The 17806-nt window shown below is 38.4% G+C and overlaps 1 protein-coding gene across 4 annotated transcripts in view; it reads left to right on the top strand.

Annotated features, from left to right (window-relative positions):
• Positions 1 to 17806, top strand: part of PTPN2 (protein tyrosine phosphatase non-receptor type 2) — a 130225-nt gene that overhangs the window by 74829 nt on the left and 37590 nt on the right. The gene's annotated exons all lie outside the window — the stretch shown is intronic.

Here is a 17806-nt window from a genome sequence, read left to right as displayed (position 1 = left end):
AGGGACTGGGTAAATAAATTGTACAGATACCATTAGTTCTGATTATTTCTGGGAATTAGGAATGAATAGAGACTCTAATTTGTCATTTTCAACCTTTGTAATATTTGAAGTTTTTCTTAAAAGCATTCATGATGCTTTTTTTATAAACTTTTTTTATTAAAGTATTTTTTTAATTGAATAGTTGGATATAATATATATTAGTTTCAGGTGTATAACATAGGGATTCAGCATTTATATACATTATGAAATTCACACTGTGATAAGTGTAGTTACTTTCTGTCACCATACAAAAGTATTACAGTATTACTAACTATATTCCCTATGCTATATTTTTCATCCCTGTGACTTATTTAATTATTGGAAATTTGTGCCTCTTTATTCCCTTCACTTATTTTGCCCATCCCCCCACCCTACCTCACCAGTTTGTTCTCTGTATATGAGTCTATTTCTGTTTTGTTTGTTTTGTTTTTTAGATTCTACATGTAAGTGAAATTGTATGGTATTCATCTTTCTCTGACTTATTTCACTTAGCATAATACCCCTTAAGTTCATCCATGTTGTCACAAATGATTACGATTTCATCCTTTTTTATGGTTGAGTAGTACTCCATTGTGTGTGTGTGTGTGTGTGTGTGTGTGTGTGTGTGTGTGTTTCACATCTTTATCCATTCATCTGTCAATGGACAATTATGTAGCTTCTGTATCTTGGCCATTATAAACAAAGCTGCAGTAAACATAGAGGCATATATCTTTTTGAATTAGTATTTTCTTTGTTTTCTTTGGGTAAATACCCAGAAGAGTAGCATTACGTGGTTGTAGGGTATTTCTACTTCTAATTTTTTGAGGTACCTCTATACTGATTGAAATAATGGCTGCACCATTTTGCTGTCCCATCAGCAGTGCAAAAGGGTTCCATTTTCACCACATTCTTGCCAGTGCTTGTTATTTTTTGTCTTTTTGATACTAATCATTCTCACTGGTGTAGGGTGATAACTTTTTTTTTTTTTTAGAGGGCATCTCCCATTTATTGATCAAATGGTTGTTAACAACAATAAAATTCAGTATAGGGGGGTCAATGCTCAATGTACAATCATTAATCCATCTCAAGCCTAATTCTCGTCAGTCTCCAATCTTCTGAAGCATAACGAACAAGTTCTTACATGGTGAATGAATTCTTACATAGTGAATAAATTCTTACATGGTGAACAGTACAAGGGCATTCATCACAGAAACATTCGGTTTTGATCACACATTATGAACTATAAACAATCAGGTCAAATATGAATATTCGTTTGATTTTTATACTTGATTTATATGTTGATCCCACATTTCTCCCTTTATATTATTATTATTATTTTTATTTTTAATAAAATGCTGAAGTGGTAGGTAGATGCAAGATAAAGGTAGAAAACATAGTTTAGTGCTGTAAGAGGGCAAATGTAGATGATCAGGTGTGTGCCTATGGACTAAGTATTAATCCAAGCTAGACAAGGGCAGCAAAACATCCACGGATGCAGAAGATTTCTCTCAAAGCAGGGGGGGTGAGGTTCTGAGCCTCACCTCTGTTGATCCCCAATTTCTCACCTGATGGCACCCCTGCGACTGTGCCTGTCTTAGATTGTTCCTCCCTTGAGGAATCTTACCCGTCTCTGGCTAACCAGTCATCTTCCAGGGCTATACAGGGAAATGTAAAGTTGGTAAGTGAGAGAGAAGCCATATTGTTTGAAAAGGTTAGCTTTTTACTTCTTTGCAGATTTATGCCCTGTGGCTTCTATGCCCAGCACTTGTCTCGAGGTATCTTTACCACCTGGAGGAATTATGATGCTCGGTAAATTCAACATGAGGCATGAATTCTATTTAAGGGTTGTAATTAGGAAGGAAGAAGAAAAGCTATAGAGGTAGCAGACGGAAGAAAACATGGGAGGATTATTTCTTTGACATATCTTCTTGTAGAGTACCTTAAGCATGTATAGGTTTTAAACTACTAACTAACTTGTATACACATATTAACATAATAGGAATACGGTGACCTAAACAAAGCAAATCTATAATTACAATCCATCTCCAGTGAAGCCAAGAAAACCATTTAGGCACCCTAGGTATTTGTGAAAATTTGTCTATGATATGATAGATATTGTCCTACTGTACTTGAACAGTCTGAGAAAAATCAGACAAATTAAAGCAGCCCATTTCTGGGATCTGTTCACATCCCATATGTTCTTTTAACCGTAGATAGTCTATAGTCATAAGATTTTGGAGTGCTACAACTTGCACCCCTCCCAACTCCTGGTTGAGTTCCAACAGTACAGATCTGGTCAAATTTGTCTCACTGTATGCACATGCCAGCCTAGACATCTCCCTACTCATTCCAATGGCAAGTCCAGGAAAAGGTGGGATGGACACAGCCACAACCGCAGCATCGCCCGGATCCCTGTGGAGGCTTTTTGATGATCATCCCCCGGCACGAGTCCTCCAGAGAGTGCTGATGCCGGAAGCTCCTCCTCATATCGTATCTTAGTTCATTTTCTGGGTATCCAAGCTAGGCCTTGATCTTCTGCATAGAAACAAACAGACCCTTTGCCCACACTTTGACATGCCCTCTATACCACTGTGCAGAACTCATTGGAGGTCAGCACACAGGGACTGCCTTTTTTTTTTCTTTTAATTAAGAGAAAGGAATATTATCAGAAAAGAGTACCTCCATAGCTGATCATCTGACACCCTTTAAGTGATCAACATTAAGGATATTTAAAGCATGCGTTGATCTTTGATTTACCAATCGTTTTATCCTATCAAGGAGTAATCCCCCTTTTCTTTCTTTCTTCCCTTTTTTTTTTTTAATCTTTAATCTACACTTACCTGAAGAGTACTATGTTTACTATGCTCTCCCCTATATCAGGTCCCCCCTAACAACCACATTACGGTTACTGTCCATCAGCTTAGCAAAATGTTGTAGAATCCCTACTTGTCCTCTCTGTGTTGTGCAGCCCACCCTCCCCCCCCATGCATGCTAATCTTAATACCACCTTCTTCTTCCCCCCCCCATCCCTCCCTGCCCACCCATCCTCCCCAGTTCCTTTCCCTTTGGTACCTGTTAGTACATTTTTGCGTTCTGTAATTCCGCTGCTGTTTTGTTCCTTCAGTTTTTCCTTTGTTCTTATACTCCTCAGATGAGTGAAGTCATTTGGTATTTCTCTTTCTCCGCTTGGCTTATTTCACTGAGCATAATACTCTCCAGCTCCATCCATGTTGCTGCAAATGGTTGGATTTTTCCACTTCTTATGGCTGAGTAGTATTCCATTGTGTATATGTACCACATCTTCTTTATCCATTCATCTACCGATGGACATTTAGGTTGCTTCCAATTCTTGGCTATTGTAAATAGTGCTGCGATAAACATAGGGGTGCATCTGTCTTTCTCAAACTTGATTGCTGCGTTCTTAGGGTAAATTCCTAGGAGTGGAATTCCTGGGTCAAATGGTAGGTCTGTTTTGAGCATTTTGATGAACCTCCAAACTGCTTTCCACAATGGTTGAACTAATTTACATTCCCACCAGCAGTGTAGGAGGGTTCCCCTTTCTCCACAGCCTCGCCAACATTTGTTGTTGTTTGTCTTTTGGATGGCAGCTATCCTTACTGGTGTGAAGTGATACCTCATTGTAGTTTTAATTTGCATTTCTCTGATAATTAGCGATGTGAAGCATCTTTTCATGTGTCTTTTGGCGATCTGTATTTCTTTTTTAGAGAACTGTCTGTTCAGTTCCTCTGCCCATTTTTAAATTGGCTTATTTGTTTTTTGTTTGTTGAGGCGTGTGAGCTCTTTATATATTCTGGCGTCAAGCCTTTATCGGATCTGTCATTTTCAAATATATTCTCCCATACTGTAGGGTTCCTTTTTGTTCTATTGATGGTGTCTTTCGCTGTACAGAAGCTTTTCAGCTTAATGTAGTCCCACTTGCTCATTTTTGCTGTTGTTTTCCTTGCCCGGGAGATATGTTCAAGAAGAGGTCACTCATGTTTATGTCTAAGAGGTTTTTGCCTATGTTTTTTTCCAAGAGTTTAATGGTTTCATGACTTACATTCAGGTCTTTGATCCATTTTGAGTTTACCTTTGTATATGGGGTTAGACAATGGTCCAGTTTCATTCTCCTACACATAGCTGTCCAGTTTTGCCAACACCATCTGTTGAAGAGACTGTCATTTCCCCATTGTATGTCCATGGCTCCTTTATCAAATATTAATTGACCATATTTTTTTGGGTTAATGTCTGGAGTCTCTAATCTGTTCCACTGGTCTGTGGCTCTGTTCTTGTGCCAGTACCAAATTGTCTTGATTACTATGGCTTTGTAGTAGAGCTTGAAGTTGGGGAGTGAGATCCCCCCTACTTTATTCTTCTTTTTCAGGATTGCTTTGGCTATTCGGGGTCTTTGGTGTTTCCATATGAATTTTTGAATTATTTGTTCCAATTCCTTGAAGAATGTTGCTGGTAATTTGAGAGGGATTGCATCAAATCTGTATATTGCTTTGGGCAGGATGGCCATTTTGACGATATTAATTCTTCCTAGCCATGAGCATGGGATGAGTTTCCATTTATTAGTGTCCCCTTTAATTTCTCTTAAGAGTGACTTGTAGTTTTCAGAGTATAAGTCTTTCACTTCCTTGGTTAGGTTTATTCCTAGGTATTTAATTCTTTTTGATGCAATTGTGAATGGAATTGTTTTCCTGATTTCTCTTTCTATTGATTCATTGTTAGTGTATAGGAAAGCTACAGATTTCTGTGTGTTAATTTTGTATCCTGCAACTTTGCTGTATTCCGATACCAGTTCTAGTAGTTTTGTAGTGGAGTCTTTTGGGTTTTTTATGTACAGTATCATATCATCTGCAAATAGTGACAGTTTAACTTCTTCTTTACCAATCTGGATTCCTTGTATTTCTTTGTTTTGTCTGATTGCCGTGGCTAGGACCTCCAGTACTATGTTAAATAACAGTGGGGAGAGTGGGCATCCCTGTCTGGTTCCCGATCTCAGAGAAAATGCTTTCAGCTTCTCGCTGTTCAGTATAATGCTGGCTGTGGGTTTATCATATATGGCCTTTATTATGTTGAGGTGCTTGCCCTCTATTCCCATTTTGCTGAGAGTTTTTATCATGAAGGGATGTTGAATTTTGTCAAATGCTTTTTCAGCATCAACGGAGATGATCATGTGGTTTTTGTCTTTCTTTTTGTTGATATGGTGGATGATGTTGATGGATTTTCGAATGTTGTACCATCCTTGCATCCCTGGGGTGAACCCCACTTGGTTATGGTGTATGATCCTTTTGATACACTGTTGAATTCTGTTTGCTAATATTTTATTGAGTATTTTTGCATGTACATTCATCAGGGATATTGGTCTGTAATTTTCTTTTTTGGTGGGGTCTTTGCCTGGTTTTGGTATTAGGGTGAGGGTGATGTTGGCTTCATAGAATGAGTTTGGGAGTATTCCCTCTTCTTCTATTTTGTGGAACACTTTAAGGAGAATGGGTATTATGTCTTCTCTGTGTGTCTGATAAAATTCCGAGGTAAATATGTCCGGCCCTGGGGTTTTGTTCTTGGGTAGTTTTTTGATTACCGTTTCAATTTCTTTGCTCGTAATTGGTTTGTTGAACTTTTGTGTTTCTTCCTTGGTCAGTCTTGGGACGTTGTATTTTTCTAGGAAGTTGTCCATTTCTTCTAGGTTTTCCAGCTTGTTGGCATATAGGTTTTCATAGTAGTCTTTAATAATTCTTTGTGTTTCTGTGGAGTCTGTCGTGATTTTTCCATTCTCATTTCTGATTATGTTGATTTGTGTTGATTCTCTTTTTCTTTTAAAAAGTTTGGCTAGTGGCTTATCTATTTTGTTTATTTTCTCAAAGAACCAGCTCTTGGTTTCGTTGATTTTTGCTATTGTTTTATTCTTCTCAATTTTGTTTATTTCTTCTCTGATCTTTATTATGTCCCTCCTTCTGCTGACTTTAGGCCTCATTTGTTCTTCTTTTTCCAGTTTCGATAATTGTGATGTTAGACTATTCACTTGGGATTGTTCTTCCTTCTTCAAGTATGCCTGGATTGCTATATACTTTCCTCTTAAGACTGCTTTCGCTGCGTCCCACAAAATTTGGGGCTTAGTGTTGTTGTTGTCATTTGTTTCTATATATTCCTTGATCTCTATTTTGATTTGTTCATTGATCCATTGATTTTTTAGTAGCATGTTGTTAAGCCTCCATGTGTTTGTGAGCCTTTTTGTTTTCTCTGTACAATTTATTTCTACTTTTATACCTTTGTGGTCTGAAAAATTGGTTTGTAGAATTTCAATATTTTGGAGTTTACTGAGGCTCTTTTTGTGAGCTAGTATGTGGTCTATTCTGGAGAATGTTCCATGTGCACTTGAGAAAAATGTATATCCTGTTGCTTTTGGATGTAGAGTTCTATAGATGTCTATTAGGTCCATCTGTTCTAGTGTGTTGTTTAGTGCCTGTGTGTCCTTACTTATTTTCTGCACGATGGATCTATCCTTTGGGGTGAGTGGTGTGTTGAAGTCTCCTAAAATGAATGCATTGCAGTCTATTTCCCTCTTTAGTGCTGTTAGTATTTGCTTCACATATGTTGGCGTTCCTGTATTGGGTGCATATATATTTAGAATGGTTATATCCTCTTGTTGGACTGAGCCCTTTATCATTATGTAGTATCCTTCTTTATATCTTGTTACTTTCTTTGTTTTGAAGTCTATTTTGTTTGATATTAGTACCGCAATCCCTGCTTTCTTCTCACTGTTGTTTGCCTGAAATATGTTTTTCCATCCCTTGACTTTTAGTCTGTGCTTGTCTTTGGTTTTAAGGTGAGTTTCTTGTAAGCAGCATATAGATGGGTCTTGCTTTTTTATCCATTCTATTACTATGTATCTTTTGATTGGTGCATTAAGTCCATTTACATTTAGGGTGACTATTGAGAGATATGTACTTATTGCCATTGCAGGCTTTAGTTTCGTGGTTACCAAAGGTTCAAGGTTAGCTTCTTTAGTATCTTACTGCCTAACTTAGCTCGCTTATTGAGCTGTTATATACACTGTCTGGAGATTCTTTTCTTCTCTCCCTTCTTATTCCTCCTCCTCCATTCCTCATATGTTGTGTGTTTTGTTCTGTGCTCTTTTTAGGAGTGCTCCCATCTAGAGCAGTCCCTGTAGGATGCCCTGTAGAGGTGGTTTGTGGGAAGCAAATTCCCTGAGCTTTTGCTTGTCTGGGAGTTGTTTAATCCTGCCATCATATTTAAATGTTTGTCGTGCTGGATCCAGTATCCTTGGTTCAAGGCCGTTCTGTTTCATTGCATTAAATATATCATGCCATTCTCTTCTGGCCTGTAGGGTTTCTGTCGAGAAGTCTGATGTTAGCCTGATGGGTTTTCCTTTATAGGTGACCTTTTTCTCTCTAGCTGCCTTTAAAACTCTTTCCTTGTCCTTGATCCTTGCCATTTTAATTATTATGTGTCTTGGTGTTGTCCTCCTTGGATCCTTTCTTTTGGTGGTTCTGTGTAATTCCATGGTCTGTTTGATTATTTCCTCCCCCAGTTTGGGGAAGTTTTCAGCAATTATTTCTTCAAAGACACTTTCTATCCCTTTTCCTCTTTCTTCCTCTTCTGGTACCCCTATAATACGAATATTATTCCTTTTGGCTTGGTCACATAGTTCTCTTAGTGTTGTTTCATTCCTGGAGATCCTTTTATCTCTCTCTATGTCAGCTTCTATACGTTCCTGTTCTCTGGCTTCTATTCCTTCAATGGCCTCTTGCATCTTATCCATTCTGCTTATAAATCCTTCCAGGGATTGTTTCACTTCTGTGATCTCCTTCCTGGCATCTGTGATCTCCCTCCGGACTTCATTCCATTGCTCTTGCATTTTTCTCTGCATCTCTGTGAGCATGTTCATGATTTTTATTTTGAAATCTTTTTCAGGAGGACTGGTTAGGTCTGTCTCCTTCTCAGGTGTTGTCTCTGTGATCTTTGTCTGCCTGTAGTTTTGCCTTTTCATGGTGATAGAGATAGTTTGCAGAGGTCGTACAAGTGACTGCTGGAAGAGCTTCCCTTCTTGTTGGTTTGTGGCCTCCCTCTCCTGGGAGAATAGCGTCCTCTAGTGGCTTATGCTTGTCAGCTGTGCGCAGGCAGGGCTTCTGCTACCTGCCTGTTAGCTATGGTGTTTATCTCCGCTGTAGCTGTGGGCGTGGCCTGGCTGGGGCTGCTCCTCCAAAGTGGTGGAGCCCTGTTGGAGGGGTAGCGGCTGGGAGGCTATATATCTCCGTAAGGGGCCTCTGTGCTCCCTGTTGCCCAGGGGGTTAGAGTGCCCAGAGATCCCCAGATTCCCTGCCTCTGGTCTAAGTGTCCTGTCCTGCCCCTTTAAGATTTCCAAAAAGCACTCTCCAAACCAAAACAAGAACAGCAACAATGAGAGAGGGAACAGAAAAAAAAACAAAAAAAAAGAAAAAAGATGCAATTTTTTTTTTTTTTTCCTCAGGCCCCAGTCCCAGGAACCCGCTCACTGGTCCTGCTGCCCTGCCTCCCTAGCACCGGGGTCCCTGTCCCTTCAAAGCTTCCAAAAAGCACCCACCCACCGGTCCCGCAGGGAAAAACGGGCGATATTCCTTGTCTTCAGGAGCCGGTCCCAGGCACCTGCTCACCGGTCCTGCTGCTCTGCCTCCCTAGCACTGGGGTCCCTGTCCCTTTAAGGCTTCCAAAAAGCACTCGCCAAAAAGAGGAAAAAAAAGGGAAAAATGCGCGATTTCCTCCGTCCTCAGGCGCCAGTCTCAGGCACCCGCCCACCGGTCTCGCAGGGAAAAATGCGCGATATTCTTTGTCCTCAGGCGCCGGTCCCAGGCACCCGGTCACTGGTCCCGCCGCCTTGCCTCCCTAGCAACGGGGGTCCCTGTCCTTTAAGGCTTCCAAAAAGCACTCGCCAAAAAGAGAAAAATAAAAGGGGAAAAATACGCGATTTCCTCCGTCCTCAGGCGCCGGACTCAGGCACCCGCCCACAGGTCCCGTAGAGTAAAACGCCCGATAATCTTTGTCCTCAGGCACCGGTCCCAGGCACCCGCTCACCAGTCTCGCCGCCCTGCCTCCCTCGCAACGGGATCCCTGTCTCTTTAAGGCTTCCAAAAAGCACTCGCCAAAGAAACAAAAACAAAAAAAAACCGCTCCGGTTTCTTTCCACCCACCGGGAGCCGGGGGGTGGGGCGCTCGGGTCCCGCCGGGCCGGGGCTTGTATCTTACCCTTTTCGCAATTCGCTGAGTTCTTGCAGGTGTGAATGTGGTCTGGATGTTGTCCTGTGTCTTCTGGTCTCTATTCTAGGAAGAGTTTTCTTTGTTATATTTTCATAGCTCTATGTGTTTTTGGGAGGAGATTTCCACTGCTCTACTCACGCCGCCATCCTGGCTCCGCCTCCAGTTGATATCTTATTGTGGTTTTGAATTGCATTTCCCTAATGATTAGTGATGTTGAGCATCTTTTCCTGTGTCTTTTGGTCATCTCTGTCCTCTTCAGAAAAAAAGGTCAACTCTATACCCTCACACATTTTTTAATCAGATTATTTGTTTCTTTTTTCTTGACTTGTATGGGTTCTTTATATATTTTGAATATTAACCGTTATCAGATATATTATTTGCAAATATATTCTCCCATTCAGTTGCCTTTTCATTTTGTTGATGGTTTCCTTCACTTGTGTAGAAGCTTTTTACTTTGATGTATACCCACTTGTTAATTTTTGCTGTTGTTTCACTTGCTGTAGAGAGAGATCCAGAAGAGAATTGCCAAAGCCAATGTCCAAGAGTTTACTGCTTGTGTTTTCTTTTAGGACTTTTATAGTTTCAGGTATTATATTTTGGTCTTTAATCCTTTTTATTTTCATGTAGGGTATAAGAAAGTGCTCCATTTTCATTCATTTGCGTATAGCTGCTCAGTTTTCTCCACACTGTTTATTGAGGAAATTGTCTTTTCCCCACTGTGTATCCTTTCCTCTTTTGTCATAGATTAATTGACCATACAAGAGTGAGTTTATTTCTGGGCTCTCTGTTTTGTTCCATTGATCTATGTGTCTGTTATTGTGCCAGAACCATACTGTTTTGTAGTATAGTTTGAAATCAGGGAGCATGATACCACCAGCTTCATTCTTCTTTCTCAAGATTGCTTTGGCTATGTAGGGTCTTTTGTAGTTCCATACAAATTTTGGGGTATTCTAATTGTGTGCAAAATGCCATTGGTATTTTGATAGAGGTTGCATTGACTCTATAGATTATTTTGGGTAACATGGACATTTTAAGAATATTAGTTCTTCCAATCTATAAGCATGGTATATGTCTTCCCAGTTTTTTTTTTTTTGTCATGTTTGATTTCTTTCATTGATATCTTACATAATTTTCAGAATACAGGTCTTTTGTCTCCTAGTTAGATTTATTCCCAGGTATTTTATCCTTTTTGATGCAGTTGTAAGTGATATTGTTTCCTAATCTAAATTTCTCTTGTTGCTAGTTTATTATTGGTATATAAAAACAGATTTCTGAATATTGATTTTGTATCCTGCAACTTTACTGAATCCAGTTATTCTAATAGTTTTTGGGTGGAGTCTTCAGGGTTTTCTGTATGTAGTGGCATGGTACCTGCATATGGTGACAGTTTTACTTACTCCTTGCCATTTTGGATGCCTGTAATTTCTTGCCTGATTGCTATGGCTAGGACATCCAGTACTATGTTGAATACTAATGGTTAGTGGACATCCTTGTCTTGTCCCTGATCTTAGTGGAAAAACTTAGCTTTTTGCCACTGAGTATAGCTATTGGTTTCTCATATATGGGCTTTATTATGTTGATGTGTTTTCTCTGTATGTTTCCCACTTTGTTGAGAGTTCTCATGAATGGACGTTGAATTTTGTCAAATGCTTTTTCAACATCTATTGAGATGATCATATGGTTTTTATCATTTTCTTAGTGTGGTATATCACATTGATTAATGATCCTTTTAATATATTTTTGAATTGGGTTTGCTAGTATTTTGTGGAGGATTTTTTGGCATCTGTGTTCATGTGGGATATAGGTCTGTAATTTTCTTTGATTTTGGTATCAGGGTGATGCTGCCCCTGTGGAATGAATTTTGAAAGTATTCCTTCCTTTTCTATACTTTGGAATAGTTTGAAAAGGATGGGTATTAACTCTTCTTTTTATTAAATGGTAGAATACATCTCTGAAGCCATCTGGTCCTGGAATTTTTTTGTTTGTTGGTGGTGGTGAAAGTTGATTACTAATTCAGTTTCATTACTAGGAGTAAGTCCATTCAGATTTTCTATTTTTTCCTGGTTCTTGGAATAGTGTATGTTTCTAGGAGTTTATCCATTTCTTCTAGGTTGTCCAGTTAGTTGCATATATATATTTTTTTGGTAGGATTCTCTTATAATTCTTTGAATTTCTGTGGTTTCAGTTGTACTTCTCTTTCATTTCTGACTTTATTTGCATTCTCCTTTTTTTCTTGTTGAGTTTGGCTAAAGATTTATCGATTTTATCTTTTCAAAGAACCAGCTCTTAATTTCACTGATATATTCTATTGCTTTTTTAGTCTCACTTCCATTTATTAACATTTTGATCTTTACTATTTCCTTCCTTCTATGAACTATGGGCTTTGTTATTCTTTTTCTAGTTCCTGAGGTATAAGATTTGATTGAGATTTTCCTTGTTTTTGAGGTAGGCCTGTAACACTATAAACTTCCCTGTTTGAACTGGGAACATTTGCTGCATCCTAAAGATTTTGATCCATTATGTTTCTGTTTTCATTTGTCCCCAGGTATTTCCTCTTTGATTTATTCACTGACCCATTGGTTTAGTAGCATAGTTTCCACTTGTGTTTTTTCCAGTTTTTTTTCTTATAACTGATTTCTAATTTCATATCATTGTGGTCAGAAACGATGTTTAATATGATTTCAATCTTCTTAAGTCTATTAGAACTTGACTTATAGACTATGTGATCTATTCTGGAGAACATCCATATGCATTTGAAAGGGATGTGTATCCTGCTGCTGTAGGATGAAATGTTCTGTATATACGTTAAGTTCATCTGGTCTAATGTGTTGTTCAAACCACTCTTCCTTTATTGATTTTCTGTCTGGATGATTTATCCATTGATGCAAGTGGGGTGTTAAAGTCCCCTACTATTATTGTCTTACTGTCAATTTCTCCTTATGTCTGTTAATATTTGCTTTATATATTTAGGTGCCGTTCTGTTGAGTGCATAGATATTTATAGTTATATCCTGTTGTTGGATTGATTTCTTTGCCATTATCTAATGCCTTCTTTGTCCCTTGTTACACTCTTTGTTTTAAAGTCTATTTAATCTGATAAATATTTCTACCTCAACTTTTTTTTTCACTTTCAGTTCCATGGGACACCTTTTTCCATCTCTTCACTTTCAGCATCTGTGTCTTTAGGTCTGAAGTGAGTCTCTTGTAGGCAGCATATTAGGTGGGTCTTGTGTTTTTGTTTTTGTTTTCATCCATCCAGGCACCCTGTGTCTTTTGATTGGAGCTTTTAGACCATTTACATTTAGAGTTAATGTTGATAGATACACACTTACTGACATTTTTGGGGTTTTTTTTATAGTTCTCTGTTCCTGACTTCCTCTCTTGCTCTCTTCCCTTGTGAGTGACAACTTTAGTGTTAAGCTTAGATTCCTTTCTCTTTTTTGTGTGTGTTTCTATTATATATAGTGGTATATTAAATTGATGTCACTTAAGTCTGAACACATTCTAAAAGCACTACATTTTTACTTCCTCCATTACATTTTATGTACGTGATGTCATATTTTACATCTTTTTATTTTGTGAATCCCCTAATTTTTAGGTATAATTGATCTTACTACCTTTGTCTTTAAGTAATTGATCTACCATCTTTACTGTGTTTGCTTTTACTAGTGAAATTTTTTCCTTTTATAATTTTCTTCTAATTATGGCCTTTTTTTCACTTAAGAAAATCCTTTTAACTTTCTTGAAAGTCCAGTTAAGTGATGATGAACTCCTTTAACTTTTATTTGTATGAGAAACTCTCTATCTCTCCTTCAATTATGAATGATAACCTTGCTGGGTATTCTTGTTGTAGGTTTTTTCTTTTTAGCTTTTGGAATATATCATGTCACTTCCTTGTGGCCAGTAAAGTCTCTGCTGAAAAAAATCAGTTGATAAACTTATGCTGCTTTTAAGATATTTTCTTTATCTTTAATTTTTGACACTTTAAGTATTATGTGTCTTGGTATGGATTTCCTCAGGTTCATCTTGCCTGGGCCTTTGTGTGTTCTTGACTTAGATGTCTGTTTCCTTCCTGAGGCTAGGGAATTTTTCATTGGCTTTTCAAATGGGTTTTTGACCCCATTATCTCTCTCTTCTCTGGTAGCCCTATAATGCAAATGTTAGAATGCTTGATGTCCCAGACATACCTTAACCTATCATTTTTTAAATTCTTTTTTTATTTTGCTCTTCTTGAGCGCTTTCCATTACCCTGCCTTCCAGACTGCTGATCCATTCTTCTGCATCCTTTTATCTGCTGTTGATCCCTCTATTTTTCTGTTCAGTTATTGTAATCTTCAACTCTGATTGGTTCTTTATTTTATTTTCTATCTTTTGTTATTCTCACTGAGTTCATTCTTCTTTCAAGTCTGGTAAGTATAACTGTTACTTTGAACTCTTTATCAGGTAGATTGCTTAACTGTTCCATTTAGTTTTTTTCTTAAGTTTTATCTTGTTCTTTGGAACATATTCCTCTGTCTCATTTTATTTGACTTTGTGTTTGTTTCAGTGAATTAGGTGAAAGAACTACCTTTCCAGCCTTGAAGGAATGACCTTGTGTAGGAATGTCCCTGTGTAGACTGCCTGTGCCTGGAGGCTTTGGCTGTCTGTCTGGAGTTGGAGCAGGTGTGGGTTGGAGGGTCCTGAGGCACTTTGCTCAGGGGATGCCCTGACAGGACAACTGGAGCTGAAGCAGACATGGATCAGGGTGTCCCAGTTTGTGCCACACTGGTGCTGCCTTGGTGAGACTGCTGGAGTCAAAGTGGATGCTGGTTAGTGCAGGCGGGGAGGCCACTTTGGGGTTCTCTGATGCTGGTGGATGCTAGGGTCCTGGGGTTTGGTGAGATGGCATGCCAGCTAGAACATCTGGACCCTGCTCCCGTCTCTGCTGTCAAAATGGTGGAGGAGCATAAATAATGCTGCTCACTGGCACCTGTGATCCCAGAGAGAGTTCCAGCAGTTCCCCCACCATTCAGTGGGTGATTTCATTCAGAAAGTCAGCTTCCTTTACTTGTAGCCTAGTTGCCTTTTAAACCTTTTTTTTCCCTCTGTGCCCCAGGGCAGGCAAAGCTGTATGCAGGTTCCTCAGTAATGTCTGTTCCTGCTGTGCTGGGGGTGGAGGTCCTGCTGTTACTGTGTCTCTGTGCCTCCTATCTTTCTCTGTATGGTCCCTGTATCCTTTGTGCAGAAGGTGTTCACTCTGACCTCAGTTCTTCCTCAGGAGGAATTGCTGTAGGTGTATTTGTGCATTTGGTGTCTGGGTGTATGAGGTGAGTTCAGCCTCTTCCTACACCACCCATCTTTTGCTCTCTTCAATAAATACATTTTTAGAGTTTAAAAATTTTTACTTTTTATTTGAAAAATCCATCATGTTGAAAAATAGAAAAGAATGATTACCCTAGATCTCTTAGTATAACCTTTTCTTCCTTTATTTTTTCCCCCAGTCTCATTTATTCGTTCTAATTTCTCATCTTAATTCTTAAAGTTGTAGGTATTTCTCAAGTTGTGATTTAGGTTTTCTCCTCCTCCAGTCTACACTCAGAACTTTAACTCCCTGGAAGTTAAAAAGTGTATCTTAAGAAAGTGTAGGCTTGGGTTTCACAATATCTGTACTCAAATCCTGATATCACTATTTCATGGGATACTCATTTACCCAGAAGAGACTTATTGAGCACCTAATCATGGCATTCCTGTTCCAATAAAACAGACATTAACAAAAACTCTGCTGTTATGAACTTCACATCTTGTGCAAGGTAAAATTAATAACAGCTAGCGATTATGTAACATTGTTCTGTTATTATGTGTTTTGTATAATTTAAGCCTCAGGATTAATTCTGTGCTAAATACTGTAATTACCCTTATTTTCATAAGAGAAATCATATAAGAAGACCCAGATACATTAACTTTACCGAGTTTGTGCAGGCAAAATGAGGCCAGGATTCAAAGTCACAGATTCTCCATGGAATCCATGGTTCAGTTCTTAATCATTCAACTGTATACCTTAAAAATGCTTCATGACCTTGGACAAGTTCCTTAACTTGCCAAGCCTATATATCTCTACTAACATATATAAATATTATCTATAGAAAAATGTTGAGAGAAACTCACAGTGTCTGGCACTATATGGTAAGCATAGTTATATTACTATATGGTGATCCATATCCATTGATTATTTGTTGTGATATTTGTTCCTGCTTTTAGTAGTAATAGTAGTAATAATCCTATTGTAACTTATTGTAATTATTATTGTTGTAAATTATTACTGTAAATTATTGTAAAAACATTGTAAATCTCATCATGATAAAAAAATTGCTTGATTGATACCCTTATGAATATGTTTACACCTACTGTCTCTATTGGACTGTTTCTGTGTGTCCTGATAGAGCCTGAAGACTAATTTAGAGCATGAGGACTCAGAGACCTGTTTTCAGCTTTTTCTTCTTTCCTAAATTTTCCCCTCTGTATTTTCCAGGTCCTTACTGGATATTTTTATCCAGATGACCCACTGATTCTGCAGAATTTTCATTTAATGTATTGAGTTCTTTTTTTTTCTTTTTTTAACTGAGCCATTTCCCTTGTGATTTTTTTTTTTTATCTGATTAAAGTAATTTGGTGGAAGGATCATCCACCAAATCCTTCTCTTTCTTCTGCTGCCCTGGCCCTTTTTCAGAGCTCTCTTAAAATTTGAACTGTTCTAATGAAATAGTTCTTTAACTTGTTTTCTTGCCATCAGTCCCTCCCTTCCTAATCCATCTTTAACAATGTCACCAGAATTCGTTTTGTAGCATACAAATCATATCACTTTGCTCTTTTAACAAGTTTGGTGACTATTTCTTGCATTCAAGACCCTTCATACTCTGTAGGGAGAGTTTCCTGCTGTATATCTCCACTTCATACTCACTAATCTGTCTTTTCCTAATGTGCCCTAAACTTGGACGTATCTTGCCTTATGCTTAGAATAGACCTTGATTCCCACCCTATCCTGCTTCTCCCAGTATCAGTGCCCTCCTCATTTTTAAGACTCGGCTGGAATATCCTTCCTACTCCCAAAGATCTGATGGCTTACTACTTAACTCTTCTAACACTTTGTGTGTCTTAGTAGAACAAATACTTCCCTTGCCTTCTTTGTAAGCTGTTTGAAGGCTGAGACTGCTTTTGCCTTTCTACCTACCACACTGTAACAGAGAACATACCCAGAAAATATTTCAAAGAACAGAGAAAACTAGAATGCTAAATATTTATTAGTATCTCAGATGTTCTGATTTTCCTTTGTTTCTTACTATTTTTATCATCGTCTGAGCTTTATGAATTAAAAAATATATGTATATCAGTACCTTGATATAATTCTCCATTTTGCAGAAGAAAATTGGTAGTATTGCTGATAAGTGGAAGAGCTGAAAGATAAACTCCTATCCCCCTTTAGAACCACTAATAGAATTGTGTGTGTGTGTGTGTGTGTGTGTGTGTGTGTGTGTGTGTATACACACTGAAGGGTGACTTCACTGGTGAATTGATACATCCATTTTTAGAAAAGGCATACATTTCACTGGGGATTTTCTCATTGTTCTTTTCACCTATACACTGTTTTGTTTTGGGAGTACATCCAGCGATAGATAAATATATGTTGAGTAAGGACAGTATCCTCAAACATTAGGTGGCAGGTTTCTCAGGATTCTCAGTAAAGCATTTTTATAACTTAGAAGTTTAAAGTTTATTAATTCAAATAATATTTCTAGAGCATCCATTACATACTAGGCAATACAACTGCTCTAAAGATGCTTTCAGTCTAGAACTACTTAAATTGCCTCATCTTACATGTGGAGCCAAAGCTCCTGGTAGACCTGGCCCCTAGAACGCAGAGTCTGCCCTGACTCAGCACACTAAACACTGCCCTACCATGTGAGCGTATGTGGAGTACCTCATTTGTTTTAAACCCGCATTCCTTTAAAATTAGCTGTAACTTTGCATGGCCTCTTTATCTCTTCTTATTTTCCCCTTTTTGTGCCTACACTATCATTAAACAAAATGTGAAGATAATTGGAAGTACTTAATGTGATTTTTTTTTACCCTCATGACAAAATTGTGATATGAACCATTGTCCCTTTTAAGTCTGCTATGGGGTCACTCATGCTGTGGTTTTGTAGATTAACAGTTTCATAGCGGTTCAGGCACTTTGAAATTTCTGCTTTGTCTGGAAGCCTTTTTGCAGTTAATGTGGGTTGGTTGGCTGGTCAGTGATGGCGCAAAAATTTCCTCTTTTGCAGGACTGCCATGATCCATGAGAGGCAGGCCTCTCTTTCCACTGTGGAAGCTGAAGGGGACAAAAACTTCTTTTGCCTACCTCCTTTGTAGCTAAAACATGACCAGTTAGATATTCCTGCCTGTGATTTTGACTGGTTAACTTATAGGTTGTGTGTGAATACTACAGCCACCTTAGTATGGCAGTGCCAGCAAAGCCAGATGATAGTAATGAGAATATCAAGAACACT

This window comes from Manis javanica, chromosome 9 (genome assembly GCF_040802235.1).
Source record: "Manis javanica isolate MJ-LG chromosome 9, MJ_LKY, whole genome shotgun sequence".
NCBI lineage: Eukaryota > Metazoa > Chordata > Mammalia > Pholidota > Manidae > Manis > Manis javanica.
Note: the sequence above shows the minus strand (reverse complement) of the source record. Positions and strands in the feature narration are given on the sequence as shown.